The sequence below is a fragment of the Sinocyclocheilus grahami genome, unplaced genomic scaffold (assembly GCF_001515645.1).
Source record: "Sinocyclocheilus grahami isolate Dianchi unplaced genomic scaffold, SAMN03320097.WGS_v1.1 scaffold665.1, whole genome shotgun sequence".
Classification (NCBI taxonomy): domain Eukaryota; kingdom Metazoa; phylum Chordata; class Actinopteri; order Cypriniformes; family Cyprinidae; genus Sinocyclocheilus; species Sinocyclocheilus grahami.
Window position 1 is genome coordinate 526,270 of NW_015505844.1, and position 8,886 is coordinate 535,155.

At 35.8% G+C, this 8,886-nt stretch overlaps 1 protein-coding gene across 1 annotated transcript in view; it reads left to right on the plus strand.

Moving 5' to 3' along the window:
• The first annotated feature begins 1,741 nt into the window (after positions 1 to 1,741).
• Positions 1,742 to 8,886, plus strand: part of LOC107558904 (SLIT and NTRK-like protein 6) — a 15,903-nt gene continuing 8,758 nt past the window's right edge. The window contains exon 1 of the mRNA XM_016242603.1: positions 1,742 to 2,193. The gene's annotated coding sequence lies outside the window, so the exon portion shown is untranslated. The remainder of the gene's footprint in view (positions 2,194 to 8,886) is intronic.

Sequence of the window (8,886 nt, forward strand, 5' to 3'; positions counted from 1 at the left end):
GAAAGTTGACTCTTGCCTCTCACGTGGGTGTTCTCACCTTACGTAATGTGAATAGAAAAGGTGTGGGCTGCTCGGGGTGTTTGCGCAACACTACCTGCAAACACATGACAACAGATAAAAAATAATTAAAAAAATCAGTGTGCTTTCCAACTCTATTCCACTCAGGTATAGGAGTGGAATGCACCTAATATTAAAGATTAAACAGATTACAGCTAATAATTAAATGCAGTGTGATCTCTATTATGGTTGGTTTCAATTACATATAACAGTTTGAAGACAGGAACTTGCACATTATGACTCATGATGAGCTTTACATGATCATGTCAGTCTCGCTGATGGGTTAGTCATGATGTGAAAAATGAGACTAACAAGAAAGTGAGAGAAAACAAAAAGTGTGTGGCTGGATGGATTTACTTCATACTCTCGCCAGATCAGACAAAACCTCCCTTTTTAAGTAAATATATATTTTTTAATGCTTTCAAAATGCTTTTAATTAAATTATTGTTTCATTTTGATATCAGTCAGTGTGCATATCTTTAATTCATATTAAGGTTAAAACATACAAAAAGGTTAAAACCTACCTTAATGTTAAAACCTAAGTTAATATTAAATAGAAATACAATATTAATATTATTATTATTATTATTAATTTAATGTTTTACTTTATTTGCACGGGGGTGAGCAGCATGTCAAAGTGTGACATGCTTTAAACATGTTAAATTTCAGATTATTATATATTTATCATACATAGAAGTTTTAACATGTCAACTTCATAATAGAGCCAGTTTTTAAACAAACGGCTGAACTGAAGTTCTCAGAACAATACGAGTTTTCATTAATGTCAGGTTGGGGCAAGTTGTCACACTTGTTTTAAATATATTTTTTTAAAGTTATGCATTTATACAATTATAGCATTTGTTATTCAAAGCAATGGTTTGTACATGTATGTTGCTTGGCTTTATATGTAGGTATGTATCTATCTATCTATCTATCTATCTATCTATCTATATAATCTATCTATCTAATCTAGCATCTATCTATCTATCTATCTATCTATCTATCTATCTATCTATCTATCTATCTATCTATCTATATCATCTATCTATCTATCTATCTATCTATCTATCTATCTATCTATCTATCTATCTATCATTTTATTTGTAGAATATAAACTGGGGTTCAAATTAAAAAGACAACAAATGTAAATACTAATTTTGTTTATCCATAATACATGATCTGGTGACTGGCATCTAATGTGTTGGAATATATTTTCAATAATTTCTAAATAATTTTATTTAACTTAGTTTTATTTTACTTAATGACAGATTTCATTGTAACAGTTTACCCCAAATAGTCACAATGTGCCTCAATTGTTTAAATTACTGTATAAAATCCATATTTTAAACTAGATATGGTTTTAAACCAATGGCAACTTCTATCGTATAGTGTGACAACATACCCCACTATAGAGCAGCGTGTGTGCAGTTAACAGTATATTTTCCGTAAGCAATACTGTGTAGTCAAAACTTTAATGTGTGATTCAGAAATGCACGTTTAAATAAACCTCAGACACATTCACTACAGTAAAGTGTGTGACAACTTCCCTCGGTTTTTCAGAAGGTAACCTAACATATCTAATGGCCGAGCAGTCCTGCGCAAAGGATGCGTTCAGGTCTCGTCTCTCTCTCTCCTCTCCATATGGAGTCACGATAGCCCCTTTGACTGTACGGAGGGAGGAGCTCTAATCAAGTGAAGCTCCAGCACAAGCTCATTCTCTGTGCAGATCGAGAGGTTGGAGAATCTGTGCCTCCTCCACACCTTCAGTAAGAAACCGCGGGGGTCAGGCGCTCTCCGAAGCGACGCGGACAGCTGAATGTTAATTGCGGACTTTTATTCTCGGCCACTGGACTAATTGAACACTGAAACGCGGGCGCAAAATATCTTAACATCGCGACTGGAGACGTACATGAATAATAAAACAACCCACTGCGCGATGGAGGGCTGAGGGCAAGTTGGATCTGGACTTGTTCCGTGCGTCTTTTTTGCGCGGTGGTCTCTTCCGTGCCAAGAAAGCCTTTTGAGAAGTCCAGGCGTCCGGTTTGTGCTGCAAAACTGGGTGGTTTTGTTTGATCCACAAAGCACAGATAACTTGGCCAAGTGGAGCTACAAAGACTCCTGCGCTGCGTAATTTGGGTAAGAGTGGTTTACTAATGACACATCCAAAGTCAAAGCAGTGTGATTATTTTTGTGTTTTGTGTTTAGGGTGAATGCTAGGTGGTAGCCTGTATACAGCAGATGCGATGGATTTTGTATCATTAAACATTTGTCTTAGGACATACGGGTTGGCACGATGCCTAGACCGCAAAATGCACATCACTTGTTTCAGTTATTTTCTGCAGTTATTTTCTAATGCACCTCCTGTTACCATATATATATATATATATACGAACGCATTGCAAAAGTACAATAGACAGTGCTAATGTAACACTGACTCCTGTGATCTCAAGGACACCTTATAAGGTTGATTTCACTTATTCATTCCCTGCTAATTCAATCCATGTAAATGAAACTCAGGTGACTTCATTGTGATGTAGCCGTCTGCAGCACAGATGCTCGCCTTCAAAGTCACATTTACACACAGGCATAGACACACACTCACAAGTGCTCAGGCAGACATACCTATACACACAGAAGTCTTAATTTAATGTCTGGAGAGACAGAGTTTGCAGCACACTCTCTACAAGCCCACAAGAGATAGATGCACAGTCCACATTAAATCTGTTGTGATGTTTAGAGAGGTTTCAAACATAACATAATTGTTTAGTGCACATCTAAACTTTTGTTTTCTTTTAGTAAATGCAAGACATCGTGCAAATGCACAGACAGATAGGATTAATGTGAAGAATTAATGTATCTGAACTTTTTGTATATTAAACATACTTAACATTTAGGTATCACGTTTAGCTTAACTGGCAGAGCGTGACGCTAGCGACATCAAGGTCTTGGGTTTGATTCCCAGGGAACATACAGTGCATGCCTATTAAATGTAAATTAAAAGTGCATAAATGTATGTGCAAGGCTGATATTGAATGCATTCTCCTTTAAAAGAACTGAGTATGAATAACATTTCAACTTGATGATGACATATTTGTCTTTCTTTTTGAGGTCTATAGGAGACCACAGGTATTTAACATGAACAAATGCAATGCTTTTTCATATGCTAACATGTTCTTGTCTGACACACCTGCCAATTTGGATGTTTTATTGCAATTTTAAGTGTACGGTATGTTTTGCATGTGTCAAATAACTCCAAACTGAAACAAATTTGTGATCTAAAACTGTTAAAAATTATAGTGTTCTATAGTTGTTGATAGTTGTTAATGTTAATAGTTCTTAAAATAACCTTTTGTTTTTCTTAGTGTGAACTGTGAAGAATATTTCAATAATCTGAGGATCCTGTTTTTCCATTATAAATAACCTTTTGTGCAATAGAAATGTTCTATGGATGCTAAAGTTTCTTCATTTCAATAAGGAACCTTTAATTTTTAAGTATGACATTAACATTCGAAAACATTCGCATCTGCACTATAAGAGATGATTAAATCATCAATATTATCAGTCTAATGGCTTTTGACTATCTTAGAACTACACAAAAAATTAGCAAAATTTGAGATTTTACATGTGCAATTGTAAAATCAACCAAACATGAGGGTAAAACTGTATACTTGTATTAATAGTGAAGGCTAAACCCACTATGACACTTCATATTGAGTGGGCGAGTTTATTAGCTTCACGGGACTGTGGGCCTTTTCTTTTGCCTCTGTTCTTATATGTGGGTGTTGTGGCGTCTCCCTGGGGCGAGCACATCATTTCCTCCATAGTGCCACAGACACAATGAAGGGGCCATCTGCGCTAGCCCACTGATTTGCGCAGGGTAAAATGGAGCGTCACTGATTCGCTCATCCCTTTGCCCCAAGCCCATATACACTCTTTCTCTTCATCACTCCATCCCTCATTCCCCTGCGCTGGATGTTAAGGTCCCCCAGTGGCATGCTGCGGATGCAACCTGCAACAATCTGTTGGAGGCTGCTTCCCTTTATTGAGAGCTGTGAGCTTACTTGCTCAACACGGACACAAGCAACACTAGTGTGTCAAAACAAGCTAGGAATCTTGCATCGGATACTGGTACCTGGCTACATCTTATCCAAAGTGCTCAATTTAATCAAGTTACCTTTATTTATATAGCGCTTTATATAATACAGAGTGTTTCAATGCAGCTTCACAGTAATAAATAAGAAAATAACAATCACTGATGCAAACGTGATCAAATATGAGACACATTCTGCTAAGGCATCCCTACAGAAGACAGTAGTGTCATTATTCTCAATTCAGATCAGTGTGGATTCAGGTGAACTGAATCAACACTGAATTGAATTGAGCTGAATAATGACACTGAATTGAATCAACACTGTGTGAAGTTTATCAATTAGGAAATAACGGAGGTGTAAAGAGTACCTAAAAACCATACTTGAGTAAAAGTACAGATACCTTACAGTGAAAATTACTCCACTACACGTTACAAGTCACCCATTCCAAAACAACTTGAGTAAAAGTCTTAGAGTATCTGATTTTAACAGTACTTAAGTATTTTACTTATACTAAATATAGGGTCAAAGAGACACGCCAGTCAAAAACTGTAACGTTGTGGAGAAGCTGCAGAAAACCGGCAGAGTCAAGGATCTATGAAAGAATGCAATAGTGTTGTGATTCAGCTCAATATTGATTCAGTGTCAGAAGACAATATTGTCAGCTCAATTCAGTTCAATGCTGAGTCAGTTCATGCCGCTGATTCATTTGAACTGAATCAGTTCATTTTTTTTTGTTTCAGTTGAACTTAATCAACTCTGAACTGAATTGAGCTGAATAATGACACTGAACTGAATCCACACTGTGCAAAGTTCATGAATTACGAAACAAGTTCATCTCAGCCATAAGCAGTTCAACAGTAGACAGTACTGTCATTATTCAGCCTGAGTCAGTTCAATGTTGAATCATTTCAGTTCAGTAACTTTGTAAATTCATCAATTATGAAACAAGTTCAATTCAACTGTATGCAGCTCTACAGACGGCAATAATGCTGTTATTCAGCTTGAGTCAGTTGATTCAGTTTAGTTCAATAATAGTGTCGAAACTTCAGAATTAGTCGATAACGAAATAAAGTCAATTATAAAGCAGCCCTACAGAAGACATAGTGTTATTATTCAGCTCAATTCAGTTCAAGTTTGGTACCCATCATGACAGCAGCAAGGAACACAAACTCTGTCAGGTGACAGAAATGGAGGGGGAAAAAATACAACGCATTCAGACCACACTTTAATAAAACTACACTTGGTTAAAACTGTACCAAGTAATTTCATTGTAATGAGAACTAGATTTTTAGTGCTGCTCATCTGATCAAATGTTTCAAGTGCTGAGGGTGGTTGCAGGGACCTTGATTTGGTCGCTAAGTTTTTTTTTACTGCATTGCTCTGAGGTTGCTAAGGTGTACTGAATGGTTGCTAGGTGGTTGCTTACTTGCCAAAGTTTAAAGAGCCCTTCTTCATATCTCTTGAAATGGCTCAGGTCCTTCCCTCAATGTCAGTCTGGGATTTTTTTGCCAGTTTTATCGACCACCTGGTGAAAAGGATAAGTCTAATTGCTTCGAAAAAGTAGCGGCATCCAACTTGACTCCTTCATGTTTGTAACTGGTGCTGGATGAGTTATATGCCATATTTTAGAACTTAGAGTTTAATCAAACCCCTAACCCATTTATGAGCAATAGTAGTGATAATGCTTTCTATGCTACTAACAACTATTTTTAACTTTGTTTGGAAGAAATGCATCTGTAGTATCAAAGGCTCTTTGCTTTTTTAAGACAGTGTCTGTTGATGAAAACGACACTGAGAAAATTAAATCATCGATCTTCTTTCCCTGCATTGAGATAATGGTTGCCCTTGTAAATACATGTGGGTCTCTAGAGGATTCACATTGTGCAGTTCAGATTTATTTGAGTCTGGATAACATTGAAATCCTTTTTTTTTCTTGGCCAAATTGAGGAAAACACTGGAGGAAGGATCAACTGCAGATATACAGTCTTATCAATGCTTCTATCTGTGCAAGCTCTGTTTCACACATTGTTACATTTAGAAATGTATCGCATGGCAATTCATTATGCAACACATTATTAGTATTGCCACAAGGGACGCTGTAGTTTTGGTAACACTTTACATTAGGTTTTATTTGTTTACTGTATGGCTGCTATCTTCGCCAGGTCTCTCTTGTAAAGGAGATTTTAAATCTCAATAAGACTTCCTGGTTAAATAAAGATAAAATAAAATAAACAATAGTTAACTATATTTGTTAACATGAAATAACCATGCATACTAATTCTACAGCATGTTTAAGTAGTTGTTAGTTAATTTCATGGATTTTTTAAATTAAAAGTTATATTTGTTAAAATTAGCATTGCAAAAATCATTGGATTATGTTTCACAATAAAATATTATTTCAATCTTTCTACTGTTCAATTAAATGTATTACTTGTTTATTTGTAATTGTGAAATGTATACATAGTATAATTTAAATATTGCTTACAGATCATTTTAAATTAATCTATTAATGCTAACAATAGAGACCTTATTGTAAAGCATTACTGCATTTTCTCTTTAGAAATAGCCTTTTTTTCTTCTTTCAATAAACTAGTGTAACAGCAGAGCAAAAGTTTGAAGATAATCCTGCTAAGCAAGTTAGTTAAAGTAAACATGTTTATAGCTTCCAGAACAATATCACACGTTTAATGGCACACAATGTGCAAAATAATCTTCTGACCTAAGAATAAATCTAGCTTTAAATGCAATAAAAGAAAAACGGTTGAAAAGCTGTTAAAAGTGATGATTATTTTATTAAATGATTACATCTCTGTAATATCTTCTGCATTTATCTCATTAGCCGCAGTCGTTTTCATAAGCTTCAGGCAAAACTGAATTCACAGAGCTGAACGATGTGAACACTCACATGAGTCATCTAGAAATGCAGTGCTATATCATTTTAATGTCAATTCTGTGTCAGACCCACTGCTGTCATTTTTTCCACATCATTTGCTTTAGTGACCAAAGAAATTATATAAAGTTTTGAACAAGCCACGCATTTTCTTGAATGCATGTAATCTAACACCATTTTAGACAGACTGAGACTTTTTTTTTCTTGAGAAAATAGGAATGGTAAGTAAAGTAGAAATAAGTTGGCCAGACAAAATCATTCAATCACTTATCGTGCACTTGTCAATTTGTTTGTTTGTTTGTTTTTTACCACAATTTGATGTTTGATTTATGTCCATTACACAAATGGCATGGATTTTGCACCAAATTTTAATACTTTTGGTCAAGGGTTTGTTGAACCCGAAGTATGAGCAACAGAGATGCTTGACTTACTGTAGCATGTACCAATAAAATGGGATCACAGAAGCGTGGTCTATTAGAATAAACTGCAGTGAAGGGGAAAATCAAATGGAGAGCAGAAAAAGTGAGAACAACTTCCTGTTGTGATGTTGATTTGCAGGGAGAGGTGCATCTGTTGCATGCAGATGTTTGTTTCTGTGAGCATACCGGGTTATATCTGGTAGATCTGACTGCTAATTCCTGTGAAATAATTATAGCACATTTGTTTAGCAACACATTTGAAAGAAAGCACACTGCACTGCTTCTGCTCCTGCCTATAAATCCATTCATATTATATATAGCAAATGATAAATGTGATGTCCAGTGATGATCCATAGGCTCCAAAACCTACAAAGGCATCATAGGTGTGCTCAAAACACTAAGGCTGTACCAAAATATTAACTACAACATTATGCTGCCTTCTAAGATAACTTGTTTTACCCAAATTCTAAGGCAACATTACATGCATCCAAAATTGCATTGTGACCAACTTATTAAAAATCAAATCATAGGCGCAAATTATAGCGCATTTCAAATCATAGGTGCGCTCACAAAACTAAGACAGTTTGCAAATGTAGGCTACAACATCATGCTGCCTTCTAAGATAACTTGTTTAACCAAATTCTAAGGAAACAATACATGCATTGCAGAGAAAATTAACCAATAATACCCTGCAACCAACTTGAGACAAAAGATGGCAGAAGTGAGAGAAATTACAAAAATAAATACACCAAAATGGCAAACAACTCCAAAACATATTGATAAACACACACACACACACACACACACACATATATATATATATATATATATATATATAGTTGTGCTCATAAGTTTACATACCCCTTGCAGGATGTGCTTATATGAAACAAAATAAGAACCCCGCCTATATATATATATATATATAGTTCAGTCATGAAACTCTAGATGGTGCAGGTGATGGGTTGTTAATGTAACAGATGATATTCAGAGAGTTAAACGACTTGGCACAAGCTGATTGGTTCATACTGCATATGCAGCCAATGATCTTACTGCCTCGCATTTATATGGCTGGCTAGCATTCACTAGAGATTCCTGCAGCGCGCTTTCAGAGTTTCTCTGAAAACCTCCACCTTCCCCAGCTCCACCTGTATAGATCTGCTATGGGTTATTTTATATGCTATTTGTGCAGCAGCAGTATGTCTTAAATACTCATGGCACCATATCGCCATATGCATTGGCAGTAGCAAGTTCCTGTATTGCTCAGCAGCAATAATCTACAACTACAGCAATAACCATCAGCAGCAGCAATTCAGCAGCAGCAGCAGTGTAGCAGATCTATTCTGCCAAGACCAAATACATTAACATTGTCATATCCATCACCATGCTAAAATCTTCCGAGAGTTGTCATGATTGAAATATATATATATAT